This window comes from Amblyomma mixtum, chromosome 6 (assembly GCF_055824585.1).
Source record: "Amblyomma mixtum isolate Tamu chromosome 6, ASM5582458v1, whole genome shotgun sequence".
NCBI classification, from domain to species: domain Eukaryota; kingdom Metazoa; phylum Arthropoda; class Arachnida; order Ixodida; family Ixodidae; genus Amblyomma; species Amblyomma mixtum.
Genome location: NC_143017.1, coordinates 117,563,028 through 117,578,976, shown reverse-complemented (window position 1 = coordinate 117,578,976; position 15,949 = coordinate 117,563,028). Strand labels below are relative to the sequence as shown.

General features: G+C 53.5%; 1 protein-coding gene across 5 annotated transcripts in view; it reads right to left on the bottom strand.

The window, feature by feature from the left end:
* Positions 1 to 15,949, bottom strand: part of LOC149340165 (galactosylceramide sulfotransferase-like) — a 161,351-nt gene that overhangs the window by 96,873 nt on the left and 48,529 nt on the right. For 2 of the 5 annotated variants that reach the window (XM_089548912.1, XM_089548917.1), the window contains exon 2: positions 15,733 to 15,807. The exons of 1 other annotated variant lie outside the window; for it this stretch is intronic. The gene's annotated coding sequence lies outside the window, so the exon portion shown is untranslated. Of the gene's footprint in view, positions 1 to 15,682; positions 15,808 to 15,949 lie in introns of all 5 variants that reach the window. 2 more of the 5 variants (XM_089548914.1, XM_089548913.1) reach the window with 2 other exon arrangements.

Sequence of the window (15,949 nt, the reverse complement as noted above, 5' to 3'; positions counted from 1 at the left end):
CTTAAAATGTTCCAAATTATCAAGCAACCATTAAAAAATATATAGTAGAAATCTTGAATTATAGTGTGGGAGATGAAATATACCGTTTCATATCGTGTTGCACTAACCCAATATAATTTTGTATGAAGATTATGTCTGGTAGTCATACCTCCTAGTCAAGCTCAAAAAGAAAAGCAGGCATGCTATGAGGTTGGTTTGCCAAAATGAAATTGCATATATAGCTTAAATATTTCACTGTTTAACTTACGTTGTTTCACGTGTGACAGTATACTTCTGCATTTGTTAACAACCATGCAGTTACAATCGTGACATGCTTGTCTACAGCAATATAAGAGTAAATAAAATAAAGATAACAGGGCTGTTTGTTGCTTACACGAAGCTTTTATTTCAAATAAGTGAAGTTCAACAGCCGGCCAATGAGTCACGCAGCATCTTGTGCAACGGCTCAACTCGAGCTGTTTGGCCCTCGGCCGCTCTCCTGCCTTGTCGCTCTTAATTCCTTTCACATAAAAATGCAGACGTGTGACAACATAAAAACTAGTAATTTTTGCTGTGAGGGAAGGAGCATGGGAACTGTAACCGACCTTCTCGGAGAGCACTTCTGCATTGGAGGTCAACACGGCCGTGCAGTACACGACATCGGCGTGGCCGGAAAAACTATGTTTGCTCCAGCATACTGATGGCATTTCTAAATTGAAATAAAACTGATTTAAAACATCGCAAGCGGAAGACGTACACGCTGGTGGGTATTTTTGACGGCTTGTTCGCGAAAGGACTTGGTGATCGAAGCTGTTTTCTTGCGTATCAACTGAGTCCTCGGTGCGAGAAGACTGCACAGCCGCAGCATTATCACACGGGCAGTGTCGGCTTCTTAGTAACGTATGTCGGCTGGATGGCACGGCATCGGCGCGCAGAATCGGCTCCACGCGTGCTATCCTCACCTCTTTGCCTTGGATTACGTGTACATAATCCATTATAACGCGGCTCGAAATGGAGCTCGCATACTGCGCTCGTGTCGTCCAGGGGCTCTGTGGAGGTTCTTCTCCCACTCTTGCCGCCTGTTTTCATCCTTCAAGACGCCAAACAAAGAAAATTTCGGTTCACCCTTGACATAAACGTAGCCCGTTTGGCACCCAGGCGCGTAACAGTGTTTTTGCCGATGTCGCGGCACAGCCCAGTCCCTGCAAAAGCACACTTATAACGTCATGCTGTGCTCGCCAAAAACACTGCACGAAAAAACCCACGCGACGACGTCCACCGCAAACAAACGCAGCTGCGCGGAGCTGAGGTAACTGAGGGAAATGAGCGCGCGGGCCGCTGCTGTTGCCATCTGCTACATTGAAGCCGACACCAGCGCCGCCGCTCGGCCTCTCGGAGAAGCACATATCGTCGACGTTCGCGGAGCCACCGCTCCACATAGCATGTGCCGGCGAGTGAGCCCACTGCCCCCTTCTAGTGCACTGTAGTCGGGATGGCGCGAGAGAGTTCTGCGTTCACTCTTGACCCGGCCGCCCCGGTCAGCGGCGGGGGTCTGGCCGCCCAGACAGGTTGCGGGGCCGAGAATGCCGCCGCCATGACGTCACACAGGCGCTGCGCGGAACCCCCCCCTCCTTTCCTTCTCCCCCTGCGGCAATATTTCTTCTTTTCACTGTCGTCTGGAGCGGAGGCCCCACACAGGTCTGGGAGGGAATGTGGCACGGAAGAACGCCCTAACGGCGGCGGGGAAAGCTAGACCGCCCGCTTCGACGTGCTGGCTTCCTGCTTGGCTGTTCGAGCCGCATAGAGCGAGCGTGCCAAGCAACACGCAGTCGCGGGCTGGACAGTTGTCTCTGAAGCTGGTTGACACGTAATCTTGGAGGCATTAAGAACGCTACTTTATACGCAATTTCTAATCGGTAGATCTTCCAGGATGTGCACGCAAGATTTGGGGCGCGTCGGCAAGGTGCACACACAAAATAAGGAAAAAGAAAGGCCGAAGCGATGTCTCATCACGAAAGCTTTCTCCTGTCCAGCGCGAGATATCGCAGTCGCTGTCAGGCCTCCAAAGCTGACGCATTTCATTGGCTGAGAAAGACGACAACGAGGAGGTATCCTACCAAACTCTTTGATCTAGGGGCTTAAGAAGACAAAGAAACGCTGGGCTGCCCCGCCCACTATTCGCCCATTTCTTTTAGGGTCTAAAAAGGTCCACTCCCAGGCCCACCCTAACCACAATCTCATGGGCACCTGGCTAACAAGAAAAATGTTCCGTCTTGGTTGATCACAGGCGATCACGTGAGCACGGAGTGCTGACTTCGTTTATTTTTACGTTACGCGAGACAGACTGCAGAATACGCCATGAGCTCTGGAACGGCTAGCGGCGGCCCAAGAATCATTAAGTGCTCCCATTCCTCTGCCAGTTAAACTGCACATTACATTTTGATGTTGAATGCGTTTATAGGAAACTGAACCTCACACTATGTTTCCGAAACTTCGTTTTAGTTCGCTTTTGAGAGAAAACGGTACTGGGACAATTACGAATGAAGATACGAATGATGAATGGAGATTTCGCTTTACTTCATGGACAGAATGCATGCATGAACTGTGTTGTACTACTCCCCCTCTTCTCCGCTCATTTAGCTTAGCGAAACACCACTCCCCGCATGTTCGCCCTCCCCTTTTACTTTTATGAACGCTCGCCGGGTGCCCGTACTTCAATAATTCATGACAGCTCACGGCCTTCCGCGCCGCACGGAAGCCTCTGGTTAGCGCCTTCCCGAAAAAATAAATTTCGCTTTTTTCGCAGTAAGCAGGGAGATGGAGAGAAAAACGTGGGGGCCTTCTTAAAAACATTCGTACAGAAGACAATACTACAGCGTTTACGCTGCCTGCTAAGGTGCCCACATTGAGTGCCTAATGTTGTTCTTGCGAATTTCCCGCCAAAACTCTGGTTTGAACCAATCCCATTGTCCTTCTATGGTATGGATGAGCGATCAGCTAGAGTGTTCGAGTACATTCCATTAAATTATTATACAGGATTATACTAATGTGACCCACTAATCCATCTTATTCCATTTTCTGCGGTGGGCCTATTTCCAAATTTTGGGGGTCCTTTGGAATTTTTGAGGGCGGGCTGACTTCCAAGTTTTGGGGGTCCTCAGACTGTCAAATCTGGCAGTGTCATATGATTGTTCCACTGGTGGTCACGTAGTTTTGACGTCAAGACCTTTTCAATCGCATTTATAGATCGCGGAGAGTCCACACCTGACGCAGCGGTGCGCCATCGCCCCAGCAGGTGGCTGCTTCAAACACAGCCACTGGTGGGGCTTGTGAGAACCAGTTTAATGTTCCCGAGCTCCCGTAAGGCCCATGCGCAGCGCCGAGGTGGCCAGGTAGGAATTACATTGAATTCGGCGACGGCGGACAACCGTGGGGAACTTGCGATGACGTCGCAAGGTATCGACGCGACCTCTGTCGACCAGTCAGGGACAGAGAAGCCAGAGATTTTTCTGTGGCATGACAACAGTAAAACAATTATGATGTTGTGCTGTTTGTTTTGTTCACTCTTGTTCTTCACTCGTTGTTGCTTGTAAATTCTTCTTTCTTCTTAGTAGGTCCCGTTTCCCTGCTTCGCCCAAAGAACCTCTCGAGTCCGCCGGATTAACTGAGAACACTTATTTAATTAACACTTGATTGCAATAAAAAGGTACAGTACAGTTATAATGATGACAGCAGCATTGAAAAGAATAACCGAGCTGGGCCGCCCCTGGACTTAAGACAATCCGTCGTCCTAAGCGAGCATGCGGGAGGAAGTCCGTCTCCTACCCAGCTCCGACCTCAACTGCCGCCCGCTCAGAGCTTGCGGCCGTGGCTGGGCTTCCACAAAAACATGTATTCGTTCAGCGCTCTCATATTACCGAGGACGCTTTCCCCCGGTTTCGGGGAATCCATGTACCGCGGACGGGGCTGGGCGCCAGCGCGTCTGGGCCTTGGTCCGCAAGGTTAGGATACCCATCCCCGCGGAGAAGCGCAAATTTATGACCAGTGGCTGCGACACACGGCAAAGAAAAACAACGCAAACCCAGGCACCTAACAGATGTGCGAGGTGTGGTCTGTCGAAGGCGTCCGGAGCCCCGCACATGCGCGAAGCGGCGCCGTCTACGGGGACACACGACGCCTTACATGTCGGTGCTAGAACGAGACCCAACTAAACCAGTTGCACACTCAATGCTCCCTCCACGCGAAGTGCGAGTTCGCCCGCGGAAACAAACATCTCAAAATGCGGGTGATGAACGCGCGGTCCGTCCAGGGGGCCCGCTCCGCACGACAAACAACAGACAAACAAAAGTTCCGCCCCCGAAGACACGCGGCACCCCGCCGACGCGGCTCGGGGGTACCGCTGCTACGAAACAGAAACCCAAACAGCATACAAAAGACAAAAGTTTCCTCCCTGCCCGGGACGCCCGGCATCCCGGCGAAGCGGCTCGGGGCGTAACTGTATAAAAAAAACACAAGCAAAAGAAACGCGTACAAGCGGGTGCAAGCGACGACCTTACACGCCCCTTCTAAGATCGTTGCAACAACCTCACTGGTTGTTGCACACGATAAGTAACATACTAAAGGTCGTCGTCAACTCTACCCCAATGCTCAGAATGCAACTGTTTCAAAAAAACTATGCTGTGCCGTGTTACGTGATACAAAAAGGTAGTCGCCACATGCAAGGCGTATAACATGGCACCGTGCAGATGCATCTTACATGACAACAACCACTGAAGTGGTCCCTATACCAGCCCTCGGAAACCACAGGTGGCGATGGCGGCTCTTGTTTTTGGTTCTAGTCACCACAGGCAAAGCATCTGACAGGCTTTGGTTCAATCGCTGCGCCTCGCAGGATACCCGATTCTGTGGCGGTCTCGTTTCCTCGGCGAGCGTCCCGTTTACCGCTACGCGTACCTCATCTGTACTCAGATCTGTCTCGATGTTCTCCGACGACGGAGACTCTTCGACCTGCCCGCTGCCTGCATCTAAGGTGTTCGCCACCTTACTTCTATTGTCGGGCATTCTGCAAGCGCTGCTTCGTGTCCGTTCAAGCAGGTGCCAAGCCCCTTTGGAGAGCAAGCAGTCTGCGTCTTTCGACGCCAGCTCCTTCGTTACGGCGCATAGCAGCTGTGCAGCTCCTCTCACCTGCCGACTGTCACCTGCTGTTAAGACAAGTGGTACCCGAGCTAGTTTTGCTACTACTTTAGTACCAAACGCGGCAACAAGCGTGATGTTGCCAACATCCTCCGTCAGGTTGCTAGGTATAGCGCCCTCTTTGATCACTGTGATTTCGGCGCCCGTGTCGATTAGCGCTCTCACAACCACGTCGCCGCATTTCAAGTTAACGTACTTTGGCGAATTTAGTTCTTCTGTCCTGGGTGTCTCCGCATCGGACTGAACATCAACGTTAGCTCTCTGCTCGGCAGTATCCGTAGCTCCGCCGCTACAGCTGTCAGTGACGTTATAATCAGCCTGCGCTACCCTGTTCACGCTTTTCTGCTGCGTACTGCCAGCTCCCTGGTTCATAGGACATGACCGCGCAAAATGTGGGCCGTTGCAAATGAAGCATGCCAAGGATTTCGAAGCAGGCGACTTTTCCCGGGAAGCTGGGGCGGAATTTTGCGGACACGATGGTTTGTGGACCCCGGAGGGGCTTTCGGCAGCGAATGTTTGCCTCTTTCCCGATCCTTTTCCCTCACAGTCCTCGAACGCCTCCACTAGCTTCGCTACTTCGTGAGGCTTAACCCAGCTGTCTCCTTCCTCACGCTTGACATATTTGTATGCCTCGGTGCTCAACGCCTGCTTTATCTGGTCTGCCACATTCAGCGCAGTGAGGTCCTCGATCGTTTTGATTCCCCGTGCCGACATGTAAAAAGCATAGTAGCTCTCAATTCTCGACGCGAAGTGTTGCCAGGTCTCGTTTGGCGCCGGCACGGCGTTGCGGAACTGCCTGAGGTAGTCACCTGGGGACAGACGGAGCTCGGACAAAATTGTCTTTTTGACCTGATCGTAGCTGTCGAGCTCTCCGGTAGAGAGCTTGGAGAACAGGTGTGGGATCCGCCCACTTACAAGAGGCAAAAGTAAATGGCTTTTAACCTCGTCCGGCACCTTATAGGAGCGAAAAATGCCCTCGATCCCCTCAAGCCATACCGGCACTTCTGGATCTTTTGGAATCTGGGTCAGCAAACTCTTTAGACGCTTAGCAAAATATGCAAGCGTCTCTTCGCGCGTTTGCCGCCCGCCCGCTTGCGAGCCCTGTGCTGAACCGGTTTGCAGCTCCAACTGCCGGGTTCTCTCTCGCTCGATAAGCAGCGTAGTTTTTCTCAACTCCAATTCCATCTCCATCTCCAGCCGCCGCATGGCCACATCCGAATCTGATGAATTACCTGCCCCCTTCGCTACTCCCATCCCACTTTCTGTCCCCGTCAATTGATCTGTGCTAGACTCTGTGGTGTTACTACCACTTTCATCTGTATTCATTTTCGCAACCACTGCACCGCTACGTAGGATCATACAAAGGACCTGTGACTCGCCTTAACGCCTCAACTCCGCGTCAGTGGTTTCCGAGGACCAGCAGAAAGACCACTCACCTTCCTACAGGAATTGCATGCCCTGTCGTCCCCGAGACACCCGCGTCTGTTGATCTTGCGTCTCTCCCTCCGGTCGAATTTAGGCACAGTCTCCGTCCCCTGCCGCCCGTAGCTCTCGCTGCTCTCCGTTGTCGCTCTCGATGTGAGGCAGGGCGAACGCGACAGCACACCGCTAGTCCGTCAGCGGCTGATGTGCCTCTTGTGGTTTAATGGCACCACTGGCTCAATCCGTTGTCCGTCGAGCCGGAACTCAGCGGCTGCTGTAACGCTAGTCCGTCAGCGCCAATGTGTCGGTCCGTCGACACACACTCAGAGCCGGTTGTTCCGTCCGTCGACCGCTGCGCTGGGAGTCGACGGCTGCTGCGTCGTCAGTCACTCAGCGCTGATCTGTTTTTCCCTTGAACCTTGAAGCGCTCAGTACCGCTGGCTCGGTCCGTTGGCCGCAGTGCTGGACGCCTCTTGTTGCTGCGTCGCTAGTAGTTCAGCGGTCCATATGCCGGTCCGTCGGCACGGCAAGCACAGCTGGCTCGGTCCATTGGCCACTATGCTGTGATAATTCTTCAGCTGCTGTCCTCTTTCCGGCGGAGACGTTTCTCAGGCACGGTCCGTCGGCCCGATCGTCTTCGTCCTCGAAAAGCCTGATGTTCGCCGAAGTCTGACAGGAAACGGCGATCCTGTCGCAGGCTGCGCCAGTAAAACAATTATGATGTTGTGCTGTTTGTTTTGTTCACTCTTGTTCTTCACTCGTTGTTGCTTGTAAATTCTTCTTTCTTCTTAGTAGGTCCCGTTTCCCTGCTTCGCCCAAAGAACCTCTCGAGTCCGCCGGATTAACTGAGAACACTTATTTAATTAACACTTGATTGCAATAAAAAGGTACAGTACAGTTATAATGATGACAGCAGCATTGAAAAGAATAACCGAGCTGGGCCGCCCCTGGACTTAAGACAATCCGTCGTCCTAAGCGAGCATGCGGGAGGAAGTCCGTCTCCTACCCAGCTCCGACCTCAACTGCCGCCCGCTCAGAGCTTGCGGCCGTGGCTGGGCTTCCACAAAAACATGTATTCGTTCAGCGCTCTCATATTACCGAGGACGCTTTCCCCCGGTTTCGGGGAATCCATGTACCGCGGACGGGGCTGGGCGCCAGCGCGTCTGGGCCTTGGTCCGCAAGGTTAGGATACCCATCCCCGCGGAGAAGCGCAAATTTATGACCAGTGGCTGCGACACACGGCAAAGAAAAACAACGCAAACCCAGGCACCTAACAGATGTGCGAGGTGTGGTCTGTCGAAGGCGTCCGGAGCCCCGCACATGCGCGAAGCGGCGCCGTCTACGGGGACACACGACGCCTTACATGTCGGTGCTAGAACGAGACCCAACTAAACCAGTTGCACACTCAATGCTCCCTCCACGCGAAGTGCGAGTTCGCCCGCGGAAACAAACATCTCAAAATGCGGGTGATGAACGCGCGGTCCGTCCAGGGGGCCCGCTCCGCACGACAAACAACAGACAAACAAAAGTTCCGCCCCCGAAGACACGCGGCACCCCGCCGACGCGGCTCGGGGGTACCGCTGCTACGAAACAGAAACCCAAACAGCATACAAAAGACAAAAGTTTCCTCCCTGCCCGGGACGCCCGGCATCCCGGCGAAGCGGCTCGGGGCGTAACTGTATAAAAAAAACACAAGCAAAAGAAACGCGTACAAGCGGGTGCAAGCGACGACCTTACAACAACCTTAATACTATTGCATTACTAGCATGTCATATATCCATAACCACGCAGTCTTCTCCGCGTTCGTGAGAGAAGACCTACAGGCCAACCGGATCAGCCCTCCAGGTAGTTTTTGTTTCCAGCGCGCCAATATACATAAAAATAAACATTTCGTTCGCAATGAACGTCGCACCCTTGTCGCTCTTTACTGCCGCCTTCTTAGAACCCTCTTCCAAGCGTTTCACGCTAGTCGAAACGAATAGCCTATTACATACAAGAAAGTGCTCACGCGTGCTTCTAAAGAAAGAAAAAAGACAAAGCTCCAGCTTACGCAACAAGACCGCGAACAATGAGATCACGATATTCGGGACTTTCTCCAGTGGTAAACACACGCCAGCGACCTCGCAGAGCGAGACAGCTGCGCACGTACCGCGCTCCCGCGAGTCACGAAGCCAGGCCGGCCGCTTTCTCGACTCCATACTTCACAGTCGAGCGAAAGAAAACAGCCACGGGGACGGGCCCGAACGCTCCCCGAAATCTGCGTTCCGTTTCGAGAGCTTCACGATAAGCTGAAGACACGGAGCACTGCTTAACGATATGCAAAAAAACCTATGTGATCGAAATTGATCCGGAGACTTCCGATACACGGTGCGGCTCGTGAGCTGCAGAGTTTATTTGGCACGCAAAAGAAATAAATCAATAAAATTCCGCCATTAGAACGCCCTCGAGTTGTAGATTCATTTAAATAAAATGCATTTAGAGGCTGCTCTCTGCCTACTGCTGCCAAATTCAGTGCAGCTGCCACCTGCCTACCGTGGTATACTGCCAATTCTGCCATAAACGCTTTCGCGTAATGTATTTAAAGTGGCGCTCAAGTGTCCCAACTAATTTTGTTGTAGTTGTTGTTGTTTCAGGTTTTGAGCTGAAATGTGCCTGAGCTATAAAAGTAGCGGACTGGGAAGTGCCGCCCCTGACAATGTGCAGTTTGTGGTGACGTGGTCTGGATTAGTCTGGAAGCGGGTGCAGTAATGCGGCGGTATGAGGGTGCGAAAAAGACATTGTTCTCCCGGGCTCAGTCTCATTGTTATCTTGGTTGACTGGGTTGACTTTCATGGACTAATTGCGAAGAAGAGGTAACAGAGAAAATCTTGCTTAGAGCCCCTTCAGACAGTGACTCATCCATCATATCGGGTGACGGACGCTTTCTAGTAAGAACAGAGGCTAATCACCAGAGGGGCCAATCATGACACTCTGCAGCAGATAAGACTCCGTGGAACAGAAGCAGGCGTAAACGAGACAACTTTTTTTTTTTCGCGGAGTTATACAGGGAAAACGTGTTTTGCAACTTCGGCACATCCTGAACAATCACTGTTAACGTAATTTTATGATTAAGTAAAAAAAAAAACACCACAATGTTTAGCCTGCCGTAGAGGGTTGAAAATGTATTTGTACACTGGCTTCCCGACAGATTGGCATGGTAAACAGCTTTGAAAAAACGGCACTAACACAGTGCGACAGAACTCAGACACGCACTTGGCAGACTAAATTGCCTCTTCGGCTCGTAAATCTCCAGAGCATAGGAGAACAATAAACGAGTCAAAAGTAGAACATACGTGGCGAGCCACGAAAGTTCCTCCAGCCAAGATGTCGCGAGCAACGCGGCAACGCCGACAATTGATTGTGTTTTCCACGGAACGACAGCAGGAGAAAAAAGAAAAAAAGAAAGAGCCAAGCCTTCCATCGAACGTGCGGGAGGGCGTCAACACCTCGAAGGAAAGGAAAGCCCCCGCTGAGGACACGGCCATGACGACGACGCAAAGGGAAAAAATTAACGAAAAAAAACAACAATGCAGCGTAAAAAGACACGAGGCTTTCAGAGCAATCGTGAAGCCCAAGTAAATGTCGCAGCAGCACAACGAAGCTAAGCTAAATGCACCGAATATATGATCCAAACGCGTTACTTGTTAGGTCAGTTTGTACATTACTCAAATGGAAAGAATTCGAGCGCCAACAAGACGAGGACTCAAGATAGGGACAGAAACGACACGGATGTGGGGCGCTGCCTTTCAACACCTTAAACGTGGACATGAACAACATAAGCTGTCGGAGGACTGTGAGGCCATTGAGTTGTTTCAAGTCTGGTCGAGTTTCTGGATTGAAAAAGCACGCCTTGAACAGGCATTATTGTACCAACTATGCGGATGGCGCGAGGTCGCACAGAAGGCATGAAACAAACGTTCCTGTTGTGTATTGTGGGTTTCTACGTGGACAAAGGCCACCACCCACCGCGGGTTCGAGCTTCGCGCGAGCCAAGGGCCCCGATCAGCCGTCACCACACACACACTGGGACACCGATGCGGTGCACTCAACCTCCGCTGGGAGGAGAGCGATTCGCCGCAAAGAAATAGGCCTCCAAGTTCACAAAGGAGACGTTTATTCACGTCGTCCTTCAGCAGTACACACACACTCAATCGTCACCCCGTCCCGGGGGCGCGCGAGGAGCAAGGCTCCGCTGCGCGCACGAAGCGACTCGAGCAATATGCGCCGCTAGCACGCCGCTGCAGGAGAATGTCCCCGCGGCAGTGCTGTGCTCTCTCTCTCGTGTCGACCGTTGGGCCGGTTGCGAGAGAGAGTGGGCAATCAACGCAAGGTACGCCTGTCTGAGGTCGCTGGACCCCGCTGGACAGGCTCGAGCCGCTGCAGGTCAGAGGACACGTGCGGGCGAGCTCGAGTAAGCACTGGTCCGAGCGGCAAAGGCCGGCAGGGACAAACAGTAACGTACGCACCTTTCGCTGTCTCGGAGGGATCTCTCTCTCTCTGGGCCCCGCTCGGACGGTCGCGCGGCGCGCGGCCGCCCAAAGCGGGGTCCCGAATTCCCGCCAAAAGGCGCCAATGGCAAAGGCCCTTGGGGAGCCGGGGCGGAGCTGTGGCTAAATGACAGTTATTAGTCACCCAGCCGCCTCTCCACCGCCTGAGGCGGGAGCAAGGGAAAGAGGAGAAACAACGCGGGCGGCCGGCACAGCCGCGCAAAGGCGACGGCGCAAAGCCAGGATTCCCACATCCCCCTCTCCTTAAATGCCCTCCTACCCATCGGCAAAGCACGCGGCCAAAAATAAAGAAATCAATGCACAAAAAAACTACACTTCAGTTCCAAAATAAAGAAATGAATACACAAAAAAAACTAGCTACACTTCAGTTCCAGCCAGAACAATGTAAAAAAAAACAAAGGAAAAACAAGGCAAACCACACTTGCATACGCTTCAGTAAATCAAAACAGCTTGCAGATTATATACACGGTACACAAGAAGATGTGAATACAACTGTACAACTATGTTACAGGTGGATGCCAGCCTCAAAGTTCGGTGGCGCGGCCCAGTGGGCCTGTCGGCGACTCACCGCTCGCAGACTTCAAGTTGGAACAGGTTGGGAGGGCCGACGACTGATGGCGGTCTTCTTTCCGTTGATGTAGGGTGCGTTGATGACGACGGGGCCGCGGCAGAGCACTGACCTCGCGCCCTTGGACACGACATCACGTTCGGGCACAAGAAAGTTATTGCACCCCTTTCACGCCGGCTGAAACAGGCGAGGACGTTCGGCGGCGTCCAGATGTGTAACCTTGTCCACAGCGAGGGGTCCTTCTCATCCTCGCGCTCACGCAGAAGGACACAACGGCACAACTCACAGGCGTCGCCTTGGCTCATGGTTACGCGCGCACACAGTCACAGCCACAACCACGCATACACCGGCACGTACGCGGACGCTGGTCGGCGACAACGATCCCCCTCATCAGAAGCGTCCAGAGGCGCCGCGGCGAGGGTCAAAGGGTGCACTTTCCGCCCCCCCATCGCCCCAAACGCCCCGCCAACTTCCCCTCCATACGGGCCGCACAAAACTCGCACCGCGACACACGGCTCCTTAACGAGCCAACCACCCACAGTCGGGCCGGAAATGAGAAAAGGCGCCGTACAAACGACAAACTCTGCGCTTCAAAAGATAAGCGCAAGAGAGAGCGGCTGAAGTATACATATGTACAAGTCTGGTTAAAAAAAACTGAACGCCAACGCAGACGCATGTTACCTATGTACATCTCGGTACGTTAGAACGAAAACCGACGAACAAGCTGGAAACGAAAGTGGCTAAAAACTGACTAAACAAAACAAATAAATAAACTGATACACACACAAGGCTGGAACTGAGCATGCTGCAAAAACAACAACAAAAAAAATAACAAACCGTGCTTCACCTGGGTAGGGCCTGACGAGAAAGCTCGCCAGCTAGCTGAGGCTGCGTGCCTTCGGTTGCGGAAAAGTCCGCCGTCCGGCATAAATCACACCGGTGACCGTCGCCTCAGATTGTACCGGTGCTCCGTACGCTTGCGTTCCGCAGCACCAGTTGTGCCTTTGCGCTTGCCTTTGATACCAATGGGTACCGGCGCAAGCTCGTCAGACCGTGACGCGTAGGCCTTCAGGTCTATGAACCCCTGCTTGCTCCTGGGGAAAGGCCCCATCAAATCGCAGGTGGCCATCTGCCACGGACGCACACTGTCAATTGGTTTCATCATTCCAGGCGGCTTGCCGCCCCGTGACTTCACCGCTTGACAGACATGGCAGGAACGGCAATAGCGGAAAATGTCACGCTTCATGCCGGGCCACGTCACCGATTGACTCAGTTTTGCAAAAACTTTGGAGCCACTCAGATGACCGGCCAGTGGTTCGTCATGAGAGAATCTCAACAGTGCACCTCTCAGACTTTTGGGGATAACCACCTTGAACGGGTCGATGGACTCGTCATCGGTGGCTATGTATTTCAGCACGAGCCCGTCATTGTCCAGCAAATATGAATCCCCGGGGTTCGCCGCGACACACGCTGGCTTCTGCCCCCCTGCGCCCGCTAGAATACAAGTAGCGTCACGGCGCTCCGTCTCCCTGAGACCGTCGCTCACCTCGCGACAAAAGGGGTCATTTTGCTGGGCTTTCAGTAGCTCTTACGGCTGAAAACGATTCCAGTCATCCCAGAGGGGAGCATGGTCTCGTCCCCACTCAGGTTTGCAGCCAAAATTTCCGTTCGCATCGGCACCTCCGAGGCGCTCACGAAGAGCTTTGCCTCTCGTCCGCTTTGCGAAGCGCTGCTTGCCTGGTTAGCGGAATGGGTTAACCCGTTTGCGGGCTCCCCCTCCTTGCCGCCCGGCGGCTCGTCCGCTGTTTCGCCCCCTCCGCCTACAGGCGTCAAGGCGCCGCTGGCGAGTGGGGCACGGGATAGCGCGTCAGCTACCACGTTTGTGCTCCCCTTTCGACACTGCACGGAAAAGTCGTAATGCTGTATCAGGAGAGCCCAGAGCGCCAGCCGACCCGCAGGCTCGCGGAGCCGCATCAGCCAACTGAGCGCACTGCACCCCTGCCTCAGTGGAGGCTTGGGCGGGCTGCACGAACGAGGGAGGCAAGGCTCCTAGTTCGATGAGCGGCGTGGTTTCCACAGGGAACCGGGCCAGCGCCTCGCCGTTCCCAGAGCAGAATTGACTGCTCGCGGGGCACGGCTGCTGCTGTTCGAAACTGCCGGTTGCGGCAACGTGACACGAACTGCTTTCGCACTGGGCGGAAAGCGCGCACAGCTGAGGCATGTGACCAGCGGATGCACCGCAGGGTGCTTCCGATACAGCTCCAATGGGAGCCACGTGGTCAACATTTTGGGTTGTGTCACCGTAAACCCCAATGGGGGCCGCGGCCAACCACGGTGTCTAGCTATTCGAAGGAACAGCAGCCAGCGGATCAAACGACGCTACAACTCCGTAGGGAGCCGACATGTAGCTGCCGAGTGCCGCGCTGGGTGTGATAGACACGGTGCGCAAGCGTGATCGTCAAGGCGACCTGCTCGGCTAATGTGCCATCAAAGGCGTAAGCGCCAATGACTTAGCACGTTGGGCGCCAGTTGTGGGTTTCTACGTGGACAAAGGCCACCACCCACCGCGGGTTCGAGCTTCGCGCGAGCCAAGGGCCCCGATCAGCCGTCACCACACACACACTGGGACACCGATGCGGTGCACTCAACCTCCGCTGGGAGGAGAGCGATTCGCCGCAAAGAAATAGGCCTCCAAGTTCACAAAGGAGACGTTTATTCACGTCGTCCTTCAGCAGTACACACACACTCAATCGTCACCCCGTCCCGGGGGCGCGCGAGGAGCAAGGCTCCGCTGCGCGCACGAAGCGACTCGAGCAATATGCGCCGCTAGCACGCCGCTGCAGGAGAATGTCCCCGCGGCAGTGCTGTGATCTCTCTCTCGTGTCGACCGTTGGGCCGGTTGCGAGAGAGAGTGGGCAATCAACGCAAGGTACGCCTGTCTGAGGTCGCTGGACCCCGCTGGACAGGCTCGAACCGCTGCAGGTCAGAGGACACGTGCGGGCGAGCTCGAGTAAGCACTGGTCCGAGCGGCAAAGGCCGGCAGGGACAAACAGTAACGTACGCACCTTTCGCTGTCTCGGAGGGATCTCTCTCTCTCTGGGCCCCGCTCGGACGGTCGCGCGGCGCGCGGCCGCCCAAAGCGGGGTCCCGAATTCCCGCCAAAAGGCGCCAATGGCAAAGGCCCTTGGGGAGCCGGGGCGGAGCTGTGGCTAAATGACAGTGATTAGTCACCCAGCCGCCTCTCCACCGCCTGAGGCGGGAGCAAGGGAAAGAGGAGAAACAACGCGGGCGGCCGGCACAGCCGCGCAAAGGCGACGGCGCAAAGCCAGGATTCCCACAGTATAAGCCGTTCACAGTGCACTTAGACAGAAAACATCGAAGCCGATCTTGTAGCTACCAAGCACCATCATAATTAAAACAAAAAGAAAACAAGAAAATTACATGAAAAGCACTGTAAGGGCACGCAACAACATAAATGTATTAAACAGTTAACGAATTGATAAAAAGCTCAGATCTCGCCGCGTTAAGAAAATTAAAGCGGCAATTTAGGCCATTTGCAATCTACCCGTGCTTGATGTTTAACAGCGCATCTTCCTTGGTGTTGAGCTTTGTGATGCCAATACGGAAATAGTTGCGAAGTAGGCGTTACAAATACAGAAATGCAAAGCTGACAAGTGGGTGGAAGCCTTAGTGTTGCAGATGTCCCTAAAATTGAATTCGCGCGTGGAAAAAAAAAAGCTAGACATGTGATTTGCGAAAGGGAGGAATAAAATAACTAACATAAGTATAGATTCACGCAGCAGTTAACAAGATGACGGATATGCGTACAAACAAAACTACTACTGCTTCTCCGAGAGAGAAGGCACAAGGCTACTAGCTGGCTGTGCAAAGAAGGCGCCGCGGAGCAAACAAAAAAATAGAAAGAACGGATGTCCACCGTGATCCATAGCCTGGTAGAAACACTAACACTCACTCAGCAACGAACGCTGAGGTGAAGTTGATTCAAAGTGTGAGCACACTCACTCGTACTGGTAGGCCTCAGGCGCAGCGTCGCTTCCACTTTACGAGCACGGAGCCGGTACTGTCAGGGTGGGGGACCTGTGGTGGGCGGAACGCGCAAAAAATGTCAGTATTTAAAAACAAACACAAAAAAACGCCCCGCGTTGAACCTCTGCGTGCCAGGAGCACTGCGAAAGGTCTTTGCACCCTTCCCCCATTGTCATCGGTGTAGAACCCCGCA